The following is a 15,332-nucleotide window of genomic DNA, read 5'->3' on the forward strand; positions in this document are numbered from 1 at the left end:
AGGGTTATTTGAGAACGTGCTACAGCACAGTAGCCTTTCTGACCCTTATTTTGTACTTCTGCACTTTACTGTAATGTGGACATTTCCATCATAACAGCCTCCAGTGACTGCATTGTGACAAGCAGCCTGTGGAGGTGACCGCCTTGTCCACCCCATGTGGCTAAGTGATGCTCCTAGAAAGCCCTGTGGGATATGTCATATCTGACTGCACTATCTGTACATCAGGAGGGCATGTATTGGCCTCTGTGCTCAGGAGTAGCATGGCTTCGAGTGTTGCTTGTTTCTCCATCCATGGTGTAGCTCAGGTAGTTCATGACTGCACCTTAGCATGCATCCAGGCAGTGCTGACCATCCCATTATGTGCCTGCTGAGCCATAAAACATCACACAGAAACTCAGCACTAGTAACATTAGTCTCCAGTTTATTTTCTAAACACTGAACTAACTCATCTTCTGGAATTATGGTTCTCTTCTTGTAAATCACCTGTATTAGAGACAGATTCTCATGATAAGCAGCAAGATGGAAAAACTATATACAGACTACTTTGAAGTGCAGCATTTCCAGACCTCCTGAGGCATCAGAGGTTGATGCATGTATAGTTATTCAAGAAATGCAGCATTAGCATACTTTGCTCCCATGTACCAGGCCATGACAGTTTGTCAGGTATGAGGAAGGAGCAGTCTCCTAATTTGCATCATGGAAGAGACTGTCAGAGTGTCAGGTAGGCAGAAGAAAGAGATAGAAGAATTGGGCATGGGCAGTCTGCTTTTAACGCATCTTAAACACTTCTATTTTGGGGGCCTGACACAAGCAAAGCAAGTGAATCAGGTGTGAATTAGCTCTAGAAAGCTATTACAGTATATTTCAAGCCTAAAAAAAATGACAACTGGAAGAGAGCTGAAATTTTTTAAGATAAAATATTTACCTGGCTACATAAATGTTACCTAAAATATGTGCATTTAAAGAGGGTCAGTTATGTTGTCATCTGAAAGTGCTCTATGGTCCTTGAAAATAGGTCTGTAATCAAGTTACTAATGGAGGAAATTGCATGATGCTATCCTGGAAGCATAATAGGGAAAGGCTGAGCCAGGAAGCTAAGTTCCTAAGACCTTGTCTTCTGTAAAATGTCTATGAAGAAGGAATCCTGTCTTAAAAAAATAAAAAACAAAAAACCCCAACCCCCAACAAACACCTAGTTTGGTAATCTAACAAAATATGACATTAACTTATTAGCACTATCTAGATGATTTCTATTTAAGAGACTTTTTTGTTAAATGATAGAACTGGGAGAAAAGCTATCTAAAATTTTCTTTCCTGTTGGTTTTAATTCAGAGCTATGCTGGAGCACCTGCAAGGGAATGCAAAAGGGTCCTGCAGACTGAAATCCTTTTATTATTCCTCCTGCAACAGCTCCCAACACAGGAAGCTGTGTGCCTCAGCTTTTCAGGTATTATGGGAGTCGGCTACACTTCAGTATAACAATTCCCAACACATAATATTAGATACATAGAAAAGGTTTTGCAGCATAGATGGAATTCTCAGATCATTTCCAGGCACTTCACAGATACTTATTTTCTTCCTATTCAGGACAACTTTTCACACATCTAAGAGCTAAAAGATGGCAATGATATTTTTTTAACTATTACATCCTCTTAGTAGTTCTTATGAGAACAACACAGCATAAACAAATTATGATGTTTGTGATGCTTCATGATTCTAGAAGGAATGACCTGCATTTCTCACTTATGTTTTCACTCATGAGTAGAACAGCCACAGCAAATGAGGAACAATTAGGTCTTAATTTGCTCCAGGAGATGCCATTGTGAATTTTCTCTTTCTATGCAAGAAACTGAGAAAATCTAAAGATAATCAATGTAGGTTTCCCATATCTAATCAACTCAATGTACATAAAATTTTAAAAAGTTGAAAAAATTACAGTGAAGGTCAAGTAATTATAAATAAACATTAGAAAGTATTTTAAGAAAGGTTGCTGCACCTTTAAGAAACAAAAAAAAATCTCAAACTGTAAGTATGTGAGGAGAAAATTGCTCTTATGTTAAATTGTGTCTTTTCTTCTTTTTTTTTTTTAATAAACTGTCAGAAACTTACAGCCATTGCTACTTCAGCTGTTGTAAAGTATCCTTGAGGTGGACCATAAAAATTGTTGCATCAGTAATTAGGTTTGATTGAATTGGAGGTGTGCCTGATGAAACATTGTTGGATTTTTATAGATTGTTGTGGAATGATCTTTTATTTCTAACTATTATTGAAGACAGAGTGTTTAAAAGGATAAATAATTCTTGTGTAGGGATTGGGAGTTGATATATTGTAATGCAGCAGAACTGAGAGTTTATCATGTTATAGTTGTAGGAGGCATACATTTGATGTTGAAAGTTTTATCTGTTGATTAGTGTATCATACAGTACCCCTCCCTCTTCTGAATAACTCAGTTTTTATCGAACAATTTTTCTTAATCTTGTTTTTCCATAAACTTAGTTCATGTCTATGATAGTTTCATGGAAAAAGAGAAGATACTGACCACACAAAATAAAGGAGAATAAAGGTGAAGCTACAGGCATTGTTTTGCAAGTGCTAATTAGGTTTTAAAACAAGTAAGACGTAAGATTTCATAACGCTATGTGGTTTTACAGCAGATGTTGAAGAATGTCTTTCTCTTTTATTAATATATTGTATGTATGTCAAAGCATCCTCAACATTGTCTAGTGGAAACAAACTATAGTTTCCTACAGTAAGGTTGCTTTTATGGGTTTTTAATTTGATTGAGTGATCTGCACACATATTTTAACACCATGTGTTATGATCATTTGTGTGTGGATTAAGAGATGACAAGATACAGGCATGTTAAGGGAGGCTATTGATCAACTGTTGATCAATCAATCAGTCAATCAGGATATCTTTCAAAGAACAGCAGGGATAAAAGCCTGGCAAATCACAAGTGTTAGTAAATATACAATCTTTAATCAGGGTATTCTTTACCTTAATGCAGGACTGTAGGAAAAACTAATCTCCTGAGTTATTAAATTAGTGTATATTACTTAGGTAAAATCAGATATTTTTCTCCATTATTCCAGCTAACTTCCATGGTGCTCAATGAAAAATAATCACCTGTGTTTAAATTCCACAATTTTCCATTCTTCCAAGAAGAAATTCTCACGTTTTGTTACTCAAATATCCATCTCTCATTTTGTGGTTTAGTTTGCTTGATTATTTGTGATAACACATATATCTTTCTTGCAATCAACTGCAAAAATATTTTTAAATTTCAGTACTGGGAAAAAAGATTAAGGATGTTGTAAATATCTTTTCAGTTTAAAAAAAACCAAACAAACCCAACACTTTAATTTTTTAATCCATGTATACTGAATAGACTGTCAAATATATCGAAGATATCAAAGATTGGAGAAAACTGTTTTTTCAGACAGCAAACAAACACAGTAATTGCTACTGTGTATGATATTGTATGCTTTGAAAGACGTTTCTTCAAAATCTTAATCATGAATGTCCGTATGACTCCAACTCACTAAATGGTGGTGTTAAGCAAATTCTTGTCTTGGTTTGTTTACTTGGACTGCTGCCATTAAATATTACAAAGCATTCCCTTTGTAATATTTACCACTATTCTTTGTACTGACATTTTTGGTGTAATAACGATCGATGTAAGTGAAATTCCTGAGGAATGATGGCCTTGTGTTCTTATTTATGAAGTTTCAGATTTTGTGAATTAATCTTATTACTACAGTGAAAACAAGTTACAGGAACTGTTCCTTGGTTCATATGAAAGTGGTTCATACGATAGCTTCCCTTTTTACCTTTTAGAAAAGCAACCCTGAATCAAACAAAAACATATAAAGAGGAGATACCATCTTAAAACAATGAGCTCAATGGGTAACTTTTAAAAGTTGATGGAAACAAGAGGTGATAAAACCAAAAAACAAGCTGCAAACTGAATATAAAAAGCATTTAAAGTTCAGCCAGAACACTAACTATGGACTGTAGTAAATGCTGGTCATCTATATTGCTACAATAGTATCTATTATTTTTATTAGAGATGATATCACCAACTTTATGTGTAATAGTTTTAGTCTTTAAAATTGCTGGCTAAACATATATTTCTTGCAAGTGATGAAAGTGTTAATGTTAACATTTGTTCATGGATAGCGCCTCTCGTTATTGTAGATGAAGACAGAGAGAAATGTTTATTTTGCCTTTTTTACAACCAATAAATATATTTATAAAATGTATTATATTTGCATTTGCAAAGCATCTGTATTAAAAAAGCAATAAAAAAGCAACAGAAGTAATTAAGCCTAGTTTTCTACACGTGTTGTGGGGTCTTTTTGTTTGTTTCTTTTGTCAAAATCTACTGCAATATCTGCATGACACTCCAACCATTATAATCTCTGTCCTCCACTATAAAGCCACACTGCAGTACCATCAGGTCACACCCTTCCAATAATTTATTAATATTTCTCCTCCACACCACAGTATTTCAGTCTCTTTTAAATGAGCTTATCTCCTCCCTTTCATTTTCTCAGTCTTTGATGATATTACTAGTTACTTTCTGTGGTCCTCAAATTAAAAGGAACCTCTGATCCTTCTTCTGCTTCCCATGCTGATATCTCCACTATTTTTTTTTCATGGAGAAAGACCTCCTCACCCCTGCACTCCGATTATTCTGCATCTTCTCATCAGTGTGAGCAATTGGTGTCTAAATTATGTGTGTGCCTTTCTGCCCATGGAGAGACAAATTGTCTTTATTTGGCAACTGATCTTCCCAATGTTTTGGGACATGCATCTATCTTTCAAACAGCTAGACTCTAAAAGTTAGTTTAAATGGTTGAAAAGAAAAATCCTGGAGTTACTGTGGGAGCATGGTCTTCCAGAAGTCTCATATCCAACAGGAAAATGGGCTAAGAAATATGTGTCAAAGGAATATCAAACATGTGGTCTTTCTCAAAAAAAAAAAAAACAAACCCAAAAACTTAAGGACAGAGGAATTTCAGAGGAACTAACCTAGATTAAAAGAGTAAAGCTCTGCATGGCAGGGAAGACTTCTGGGTAGGACTTGGAACCATTGAACTCCAGATTTTCTAAAACTTAACAAAGAAGTTCTGTTTGCAATCCAAGCTGAACTTGCTAAATCATGGGGTTTTTTTTCCCAAGAATTGAAAGGAATTTCTTATTCAGATCATTACTACTTCTAAATAATGTCAACTAGGCAGATACAGCAAATTTCTCTTATGCAGTTCACAGTATGGCAGTTCAGCTTTGGGAGGTTATAGTTGATCAAGTACAGATGTAATTTTTATTATCTCTGACGAGTACTTGGTTCATTGCACCTCAGTGTAAAGGGTGTATTTTTCAACCTTATAACAAAAGAAGAGCATCTGCAGATCCAAATGAACAGGATGAAAAAAAACCCCATCTCTAAAGGATCGGTAGGTTGGGCCACTCCTTTGATCTCTAGGGACTTTAGTTGCCAAAAGCAGGAATGATATGTGAATTAACAAATAACATTTGGCATTGAAGTACAAGTCTTCTCTGTCCATCTAATAAAATGTGACTTTTCTTCAGGCTTGAAGGTCATAATTTGTTTGTATTTCAGATACAATATTCTTGTATTAATCTGAGGACTGTATAAAGTGAATTTAAACCTTGCCTATACTGAAGAAGTTGTTTTGGCCCAGGAAAAAATCTGGGTGTAAATAGGTCATTCTTACCTGCATACATATATAAGGTTGAAAAGCTGGATTTTAATCATCAACTCATCAAAGGTTAAAGATCAAAATGTTTTTGTAAAGTTTATCTTTGGCTATTTTTATCAGCTTCTGCCTTTCTTTTCTGTCTTCCCCCACCATAAAAAGAGGGATTTAGAGGGATTTTGAGAATTAATATTTTTCTTCTCTATGGCTGCAGTGCTCCAATATTGGCTATTTGATTAACAAAGCTACAAAAACTTACCATTGAATAGATGTTAGACACGATTACATCTCTGGTGAATGAGTGTACAAGACCTGTAAGAACCACCCTAATTTACGAGATACTAAAATATTTGACTGCCTATATTAAAAAATAACTTGACAAATAACATGCTTCCATATTATATCCATCCATATTTTATAACTGAATTTTATAGCAGTAATTAATCTTTCTTATTTAGCCGACTGGAACCAAAGGACTTGAAAGAAAACTACCTTTCTGAAAATTCTAATTCTTGAGTACCACATTTAAAAATAAATACATAGAGAAACATCCTTTATCATACTCTGCTTTCATGTTCTTGTGTAAGGAAATCTCTTAAACAGGAAGCTTTTCCAGATTGAGAAAAATGGAGGATGGAAATTTAAAATGTTCTCGCTTAAGAGCCAAAACTCCCAAACGTGAAACAAAATGACAAAAGCAGCACTTGGGCAGCACTTCAGGATATCTAAAAGGAAAAAGAGGAGGGACATATAAAAAAAACCTTGGAAGAAAGAAAACATTTATGAGAAATATTTATATATTTTAATGTTATGAAGATTTATCCATAATATTAGAAACATGTAGTCATAAAGCATTATAAATTCTGTTGAATAGTACAGTCAATGTGCCCATCCAGTGATGACATAAACATTGTTTGTTCTACATGCCTATACTTAAATATATTTTTGCTTTCTGAGTTTCTCTTTATTTTCATTAGAGGAATTATTATTACCATTACCATTACTATTACTATTATTAAAATTGACTGCTAGTGGGGTAAAACAGTACTGCAGCAACCTCCTGCTGCAGGGAGAGATGTACTGATATTGAACTCAAAAGAGACAACATGGCTGGTGCTCTGGGACCTGCACAATCCTTAAGAGGTTCCTGTGAGGATACAGATGTCAGTCTGAGGGCTGAAGGAGCTTTTAACTTGGACAACTGAAGTCATCTCCAGATGATTTCTTTACTGATACCAATGGCTGATACAATTAATACCACAAACAGAAAAAGAATTGCATGGATAGATCTTATTTTATCATAAAATATTTTGTTAGTTTACTTATTCTTCTGCCCATTCACTTTGTTTCTCTCCTGGGCTTTGTCTTTTTGGCTGTAATTTTAAGGTGGGAGTCCTCAAGGGAAGAGGCTGTTGCTGCTGCACCTTGGCAGATCCTCTAATGCAGTGCAGCCTCAAACCCCAGCCTCTACAACAGCTGTCTGGAAAATATGTTTTGACTGTCAATAGAGATAAAATCAAATAAGACAAAATGAAGATTTCTCAAAATTATCATGAGAACCAGAGTACTCATTGGAAAAGTGGAGTCCCTGAGGGAAAAGAAATAATCAGGATAGTTAATTGAAATTCCAGAAAGCCAGACAAAGCAGCTGTATTGCCTGAATCAGAGTACAGGTAGGAATCTCAGCATTTTGTGTCAGGCAAGTTTTCTGGCTGCTGTACCACTAACAATCTGAAAAGAAAAGAGGATCTTGTGTCTTCTTTAGATGAGTATGCCCTTTTCCATCTTGCACAAAAATGTTCTACCAGTCATGAAAAATATTACCTTTCAGAAATTTAACTGGAACTAGCACATCTCCTTTCATCAACTTTTTTTTTTCTTTTCTTTTTGTGATGAATATAAATTTCTAACACACATCTCTAGGTCATCCCTCAAGAAACCAAACCAAACCAAACCAAACCAAACAACCAAAAACTATTAAAAAAACCCAAACACATAAAACCAAGAACACTTAAAAATAATTTTATATGACAAGGAAAAGTTGTCATACATCGAGACAGGATGGCTCTGTCGGTTCACTGCAGTGGCATAAAAGTATTCCTAAAATCTCTCACATTGTCAAATTCCAACCTGAATGATTTACAAAATGTCATGATAAACTGCCAGCTCATCAGAAGATGAAAGAAAAGTTTTGGTTAGTTGTCTTCTTGTTTCACACAAACCCAGTAATTGAAATCTATTAAGTGTATGTAATGTTGATTTGAAATGCACTCCACCATGAGAGACCAGGTGTCAAAAGTCTCTGGGCTCTAATAAGATTCTCTTATTCTGAAATCACAAGATCTTTGGCTCAGTTTGCAGTTAAGTCTCTGAAATGCAGATTGCACAACTCCATTAAATACTTTATTGTGATTTAATGGTTCCTCCCTTGGGTTCTGAAATTCAGTGTGAATGAGCTGTTAAAACTAACTGTGCAATATAAGTACTGAAAGTAAGACAAAATAATTTAAAAAATTATGTTCCAATCTCTTTTTTTCCTCTCAGAATAAAAAAATTAATAATAATTAAAAAAAAAAAGAATAGACTTCTTATTTACTGGCATGATCTGCAACAGCACATTTAGGGAAAAGCAGCCTCACACACCGTAAGAGCTGCTTACAGTTTAAACAGTTAAAATATTTTCTTGCTAAGATGAAAATATCTTTTGTAGGTATCTGAAACAAACTCTTTCACCAAGTTCATTTGTAGTGTTGTCCTCGGAATTCTAATATAAATAACAGTAGGATGCAGGCCTTGGTGTAACACATTTATCTCTGCAAAATTGTAACTTCAGCATTTATGTAGCACTGAAGCAAAAAAAATCCAAAACACCACCTTGGTCATTACAGATTTAAGGTAGGAACTTCAGCTTTGCATCTAAAAAGCTGTATTTGGAATCCTATCGGCTTTCTTCTACCACTGCCCTTGCGTATTTTGTAGAAATTCTGCTTCAGACTCATTTGATCAAGTGGTAGCAACACCAGGGAACTTGGATATCAAAGACTGCAACTTATATTGCATGAGAATGAATCCTTCCAGCTACTGCAAACTTGGCTTGCTGGGCTGCACTTCACAGATGTTTCTGCAATGATTCAGGGTGCTAATAGGTCCTAATATTGAGGGATGAGAAGCAAGGCAAACTTTGCTAGAGATTTCAAAGAACCGTTGCCGCCTTTTCTCTAAATGGCTGTTTAGAATGGTATACGTGTATATGTGTTTGATAGTGACTTGATGCTCCAATTAATGATCATGATTTAGCTTTTCCATAACATGGAGTACAATAGAGCAAGGCAGAACAATCTTTACTGGTGCAAGGCAGTCAGTGTGCAAGTGGAGAAAATAGGAATCATGCACCAGTGCAGAGAGAGACAAACTCAAAAAAGAGAGAGGTGTGTGTTAACTTGGGTTCGTAAGGAACCGAGGGTTGTTCAATCACATAGTCTCTCTTCCACTCACTGATTTCCTTTAAGTACACTTGTTTGCAGCTGGAAGCAGAATGCAGGAGGGCACAGAAACATAATATCCGGGATGCCAGTCAGACCACTCCTCAGTATCGAGTGCAAAGGCATTTTATAAACTGATGTAGGCAGCAAAGCATGGGGTTAAGCAGTGTCATGGACTCTCCGGGTGCTCATCATCCTCTCAAGAACCATGCATGGGCTTCCTGTAGTTCTCCATCCAAGGGACTTGGGCTCACCTGAGAACTGCAGTCTCACAGCATCACTGCCTGCTGGCACAGATTCTTGAGCAGAAACCAATCTGCACCCACATCAGAAGACCCACCATGTGCAGCTTGCTGCAAGTGACACTTTATCGGGGTGCATCTTTGCCTTGTTAACTTAACATCAGCAATGCAGAGGAGTGATGCTGATGTTTAACTCAGACCTTCCTATGTAGAAAGTAGAGGAATCACATGGTGTTGGTGACGAACTGTCTGTAGCGGCAGTGAACAGACACAAGCACATTAGCACTCAGCTTCTACGTGTCTTACTGCTGCCGAAAGAACCACTGTACACCATTTCCATAAATCTAAATTTCTTCCTCTCACAAGTGGGCAGGGAATAATTTCAGCTGAAATTAATTAGCATCTACTTCCACAACTTCAGTGGTGTGCTGAAGGATATGTGGAACAAAACGTAGGAATACTTCATTTCATGGGTTGCTCTCACACCTTAGCCTGTGTACCCTTCTCCTCTTTTATGTTCCTATGCACATTACACACTCACATTATGGGTGGCAAAGGATTCATTTTAAAACATACTCAGACATTTAGCCAATGCACGGGGTTCTTAAATATCTGTCCTCTGTAGACAGTAAAGGCTTATTTCCAAGATAAAAGAAGGGGAATCAAAACCAATTATGGCACTGATTTTGTTGCCTCCTTTCTATAAAGAGTCAAAAAAATCCATGCTACAGAAGTTGGAAAGAAAAAGTACTTTTTTTTTTTTTTAAATGGAGTTTGTTTCCCTGTGTTGCACAGCCACTTCTCTCCCTTTCCTATGATGCAGCATTACATGACACTTCTTTTGAACCAGAAAGGTTTGAGGGAAGCAGGATCTTCCATGCTTTATGCAACAAAACCCCACGTTGACTTAAGTGGAAACCTTGCATGTTCAAGAAGTGGTGGATCAGGCTTTGTTTGGGCTGAGATAAAAGAATGAATTGTTCCCTTTTTCAGAGGTAGTGTCAACCAAAAGAATAATTCTGGCAGTGTTGCGGTGGTGGTGACAGACAGATGTAGTATCTCTTCTTTTCTCTGAGGCACATACACGCCAATGACTCGCAGAATCAGAGTAGCCAGTTATGGTGAATGATGTACGACAAATCCCTGATGAACAAAGTACATATTATTAGAAAACATTATGGAAAGTTCCACTGCTTGTGTGCAGCAGTGGCTTTTTATAGTGCTAATTATAATTGAGGTGGCAATATAATCTCTGCCTGTACACCCTGGGCGCTGAGCTTGTCCGGATTTCTCACTTTAAGAAGGTTCAAATCTGGCCAATGCTTTGATGGGAACCAGTGATAAAGCTAATCTCCTAAGCAAAGCTGGTATCCAAGATACCCTAAAGGTGTTATAGGGTAATTGACAGGTTACTTTTATGTTTACTAGGTGACTTCTAAAATTGGCAAGAGGTTGGTGAACAGTAAGGTTAAGCTCTTACTCTTTTACTACTGCAGCACAGATGGGAGTTACTCAGTTCACCTTTTGTGTAACAAGTATTAGACCTTGTGTCACTACTATTAAACATGAAGCATTATTCTATTTCTTATGCTAAAAATGTGTTCATTTTGTGCATTAAGATTTGTTGTTGTTGTTCCTTTCCTGATGGCTTTTTATCTAAGGGCAGTGTGGCAAATGACGTGGCTGCCTACATTTGTAATGGTTATAATTTTTTCCTGTTTAATGTAGTGCAGGACTTCAAAGGGTTAATTTGAGCATTTGGGGTAGGACAGGAAATAATGCAGACAACAGGTGGGGAAAAATAAGTACTAACGAAAGGAAGATGAAGGAAAAAATGGGAACATTACCAGCTGTGGAATAGCTCTTGCCCCGCCTCAAGGAAGCTGACAATGTTGTGTTTTCCCTTTGAAAGGCAGCAGTTGATCTGTCTCTCCGCTCTACCCCCTCCATTCCAGAAGATCAAGGATCCAGGGATCCTTAGCCTAAGCATGGGGTGTTGCACATTTAGACAGTTTTCGCAGCCCCTATCTGGTAATCCTGTTAGGCAAAAATTCATGGTAAACAGTGCTGATCCTTTAGATGGAAGAAGTTAAAAAAACTGGATGCAAAATTGTTCTTGACCTCTTGAGACCGTTTCAGTACTAAAATCCAGAACATGAAGCGCATCATGAATTCACGACAGAAGGAAGAATTTTGCATTACAGATAAATATCAAAATACAAATATAAAAATATAATATTTATATATTGATATAAATATCAAAATTCATATACAAAGTGAGACTGTCAGCTTGAGCTGCAATGGCTTATGTCATTCCAGCCCCATTTCGTCTGTATTTCAGCCAAGTGCCTTCACTGTTGGGAAGTCACTAAGGATTTGCAGATATGTAAGCAAGTAAGGGAAAGAGAACCTTCCAGATGTCTTGGGGTTTCCCATATGAAAATGATGGTTACATACCTATAGTACTTATAAATGGCAGCAGAGTCAGAAGGCAGTTTTTCCCACCATCAAGTGAGGCAGTTGCTTCAAGAAAGGTGTATACAACAAATGGCAGAAATCCACCATTTCTGAACTTTAGAGGACAATGAAGGACACCAGCCTCTCCACCAAGAAGGTCAGGTCAGGGATTGGTCACTACAGGTGGAGAGTGCTGTGACATGCTGCAACAACAACAACCCCGATGACAACGGTGGTGATGTAGCACTGAAGAATTGAGGGCCCATAGCAGGATAGCCCAGGGAGACTTGGGAACTCAGACTAGCACAGTAAATAGGTTTGGCTTATACATATCAGGAAATCCATATTAAGAAAACCTAGATGCAAATAATTACTACCTTTGAGTTGGGAGGAAGGAACGATCTGTACCTCGGAGCCATTCTCAGAGCACTGACGTGCGGAAAACAGACTCCACAATCAGTGAGATTGTAAAGTAGATATGTTCATTCAGCGCTGAGCAGCACGGGGGGTAGTCCCACCAAAGTCGTGTGCGCCTGATTTTGGCAGTTCACCCCAAATTTATACAGTCAAGTGTTACATATACATAGAGTTTCGCAATACGCCTATACATAGGCATTACCTATCCCCGCTTCATATTATAATTAGCTCTAGGAAGTCATTTCCATAGTTTCCTTTCAACTGCGCTTGCGCAGTGCCTCCTTATGGTGGTCGTCTGGTGGTCGTGAAGATGAAGGCTGTATGTCTTCTTCACAGTGAACTCTTAACCTTCTGTCCCTGCGCAGACTCAGTTGTCCCTTGGCATTTGTCCAAATCACAAGGTCGGTCTTGGCTGGTTCTTGGAGTCACTGTTGATTCTTATCAGGGACTATCTCCTGTCTCAGTCAGCCTCAACAATGGAAACGTTAAACATCACTTCTCATCCCCTTGGGCCATGTCTACCTCTATTGAAACTTCTTTAATTTCATTATAAGCTAGATAATTATTAAACAATTCCTATCTACATTCATATATCTACTATATCTACTAAGGTTCCTTTGGTTCCCCGTCTCAGCACCAAGTTGGAGCAGGATATGGCATTGCTCTGTGCTAAGAAAAACGACTGGGCTAGAAGGAAGGCACTGGATGAAGGGGAGATCCTGCAGCATCCCCGAGCCAGGTCCTTCCCGAAATGCAGGGGAGCAAGCAGGAGGAAGCAGCACGTGAAGGGGAGCCCGGCAGAGAAGGACAGCAAGAAAGCTGCAGGAAAAGTCTGATTACTCTGAGGTGGGGAAGATAGATTTTGCTGAATAAAACTTATTCAAAATCTGAAAACAAAAAGGCATTGCACTTTAGGTAAGAACCAAACATAAAAGCCTTTTGTTGTTTCATCCCTTTTGGCTGAATAAACAGTGCCTGGCTTTGAAGAAGCTATTTCTGTGTCATTTTAATCAGCTGCTAGTCACAGGCTCTCAGTGGAAAAAGGCTTCCCAGTACCAAATGTAGTTAGGCCCTTTAGATTTATTCTAATTGGGGAAATAAAGGGGCTGCATTACGGGATTATTCCCTCAAGAAAAATAAAAAAAGGCAAGCCTGCCGCTTGGGGGTGCAGGCATGCTGGGCTGCCACAGCAGCTAAAGTGCAGCTTGCCTTGTAATTATGACAGCTGGATTCTTGGTTGTAAAACAGAGATAAGCAGTAAAATTAGCACCGTTGTGGAGAAACGATGCATTAATATCAGAAGCTCTGTTAAGGCTTCCTAAATTTCCACTATCTCTGTATTGATAGTAAAGCAGCCCTCGAAGAGAAATAGAAGTATTTTCTTTCCAGACAGTAGTTCTTCAGGGAGATCTCTGGCATGGACACTGACGTGTAAAATCCAAGTCGCTGTAGAAGTAGTGATGCAATCGCAGAGTATGTCTGTGCAGCAAAACGAAGGCATAACTGTAGCCCACGCGAGTGCTGCCAGGTGCAGCACACATAACAGCGAAGACAGTGAAAGTTTTGGTGAATGCTACCAGCTACTGCATGTGCAGAGAGATACGCTGGACTAAAGCCCGTGCTAACATATCTTCTGTGCTAGCGTGGGCTTCATTAGTGTACGGGAGATGTTTTTTTCTTTATCTGTCCTAACCTGCTGGGTAATTTTGCAGTGCCCCAGTACTGCTGGCTGAGTGCCACCGGAGAAGCTTGCACCTCCGTGATGGGTGAAGTGCATGCTTGGTGTGTGCACCTGCGTTCGGTATGCAAGCAGAAAATGCTCTCGGATTCTGGGTGTAAAATGCTCTTTATCAAGGCGTGTTATTTCTGGTAATTTCATAGCTTAACCAATGCAAAAAGCCTGATCCTTTTAATTCTTTCCTGACAATGCAATGTGTTGAAACTGAAATACTTCCCATGTCAGAGAAAAATGCGATTAATTGCAAGCTGAGATGTAAAACTAGAGCTTCAGGGAAGGGCTGTCACCGTGCCACTTACAGGCATTTAATGGTAGACAAAGGGCGTGTAAAATGAAATGCTGGAAACTATTGTGAGACGCTAGCCAAAGTAGCCCACAGATTAGACGATTTAACGGGTCGTTTCTACTCTTAATTTCATGATGTCTCTCCTTGTTGTCATGCAACCGGCCCGGACATTCAGGTTGTGTCTATAGAAATGCTTCTCAACAGCCTAATGCTGTTAAGGGCATTCTTCTCACTCAGCAACTGCATTAATGTTTAATATAATATTAATATTGGCTCTTTTACTACGAGGGCATGTAAAGGGGATGCAATTACAGCTATAAAATACCTGAAGAGCCTTTTGAATCCCATTGGGCAATTAGTACTTATTTCACTTTTGTAGCTGTATATATGCAGGTAGAAAAAAAAAAAAAAACCAACAAAAAACTTGTGAGTCGTGGTCTGACATGGGACCTTCCCGTCCTCCACCTTGGACTACTTCTAAAATTTCACCATGTCTTGCATTCTTGCTTCGGTTCCCTTTCAGTACCGGTCAGGACGACGTCCTGCCCGGGGAGAGAGATGGAAGAATGGACGTTCATATTTCATGCAAGTTCCCTACCTGGATGTTCAGGAAGGATTTTAAGCCGGCAGCTGAAGCAGCGCACAGCAAAGCGCAGGGCTGTCTAAACAGCACCCACAAGAGAAAAAAAGTTTGTGGAGGGTAAAATTACCTCTGCGGACCGCGCCGGCCTGCGACCATCCCCTCAGGGAAGAGGGCAGCTGCCCGCAGCGCCAACGACTAAACCGCGACGCACGAATTTGTCTCGGAAGAGGAACCCCGGGGATGCGGTCCTGAGCCCCCTCCCGAGACCCCGATCCGCGCAGACGGCACCCGGGGGGGCAGAGGGGCACGGAGCGGGCTGTGGGGGAGAGGCTCCGCCAGAAGCCAGTCCCTTGCCGTGGTGCACTTCGCCGTCGTCCCCGTCGTCCCCGTCCCCGACCCCCCCC

The 15,332-nt window shown here is 38.8% G+C and overlaps 1 long non-coding RNA gene across 1 annotated transcript; it reads right to left on the minus strand.

Moving 5' to 3' along the window:
* Positions 1-6,502: 6,502 nt before the first annotated feature.
* On the minus strand, positions 6,503-11,414 carry LOC128137288 (uncharacterized). The gene is made up of 2 exons (XR_008233650.1): positions 11,295-11,414; positions 6,503-9,696 (listed from the first exon to the last, which is right to left on the minus strand). It is a non-coding gene; the product is annotated as an uncharacterized LOC128137288 (long non-coding RNA).
* Between the last annotated feature and the right edge of the window lie 3,918 nt (positions 11,415-15,332).

Source organism: Harpia harpyja, chromosome Z, assembly GCF_026419915.1.
Source record: "Harpia harpyja isolate bHarHar1 chromosome Z, bHarHar1 primary haplotype, whole genome shotgun sequence".
In the NCBI taxonomy this organism is placed as follows: domain Eukaryota; kingdom Metazoa; phylum Chordata; class Aves; order Accipitriformes; family Accipitridae; genus Harpia; species Harpia harpyja.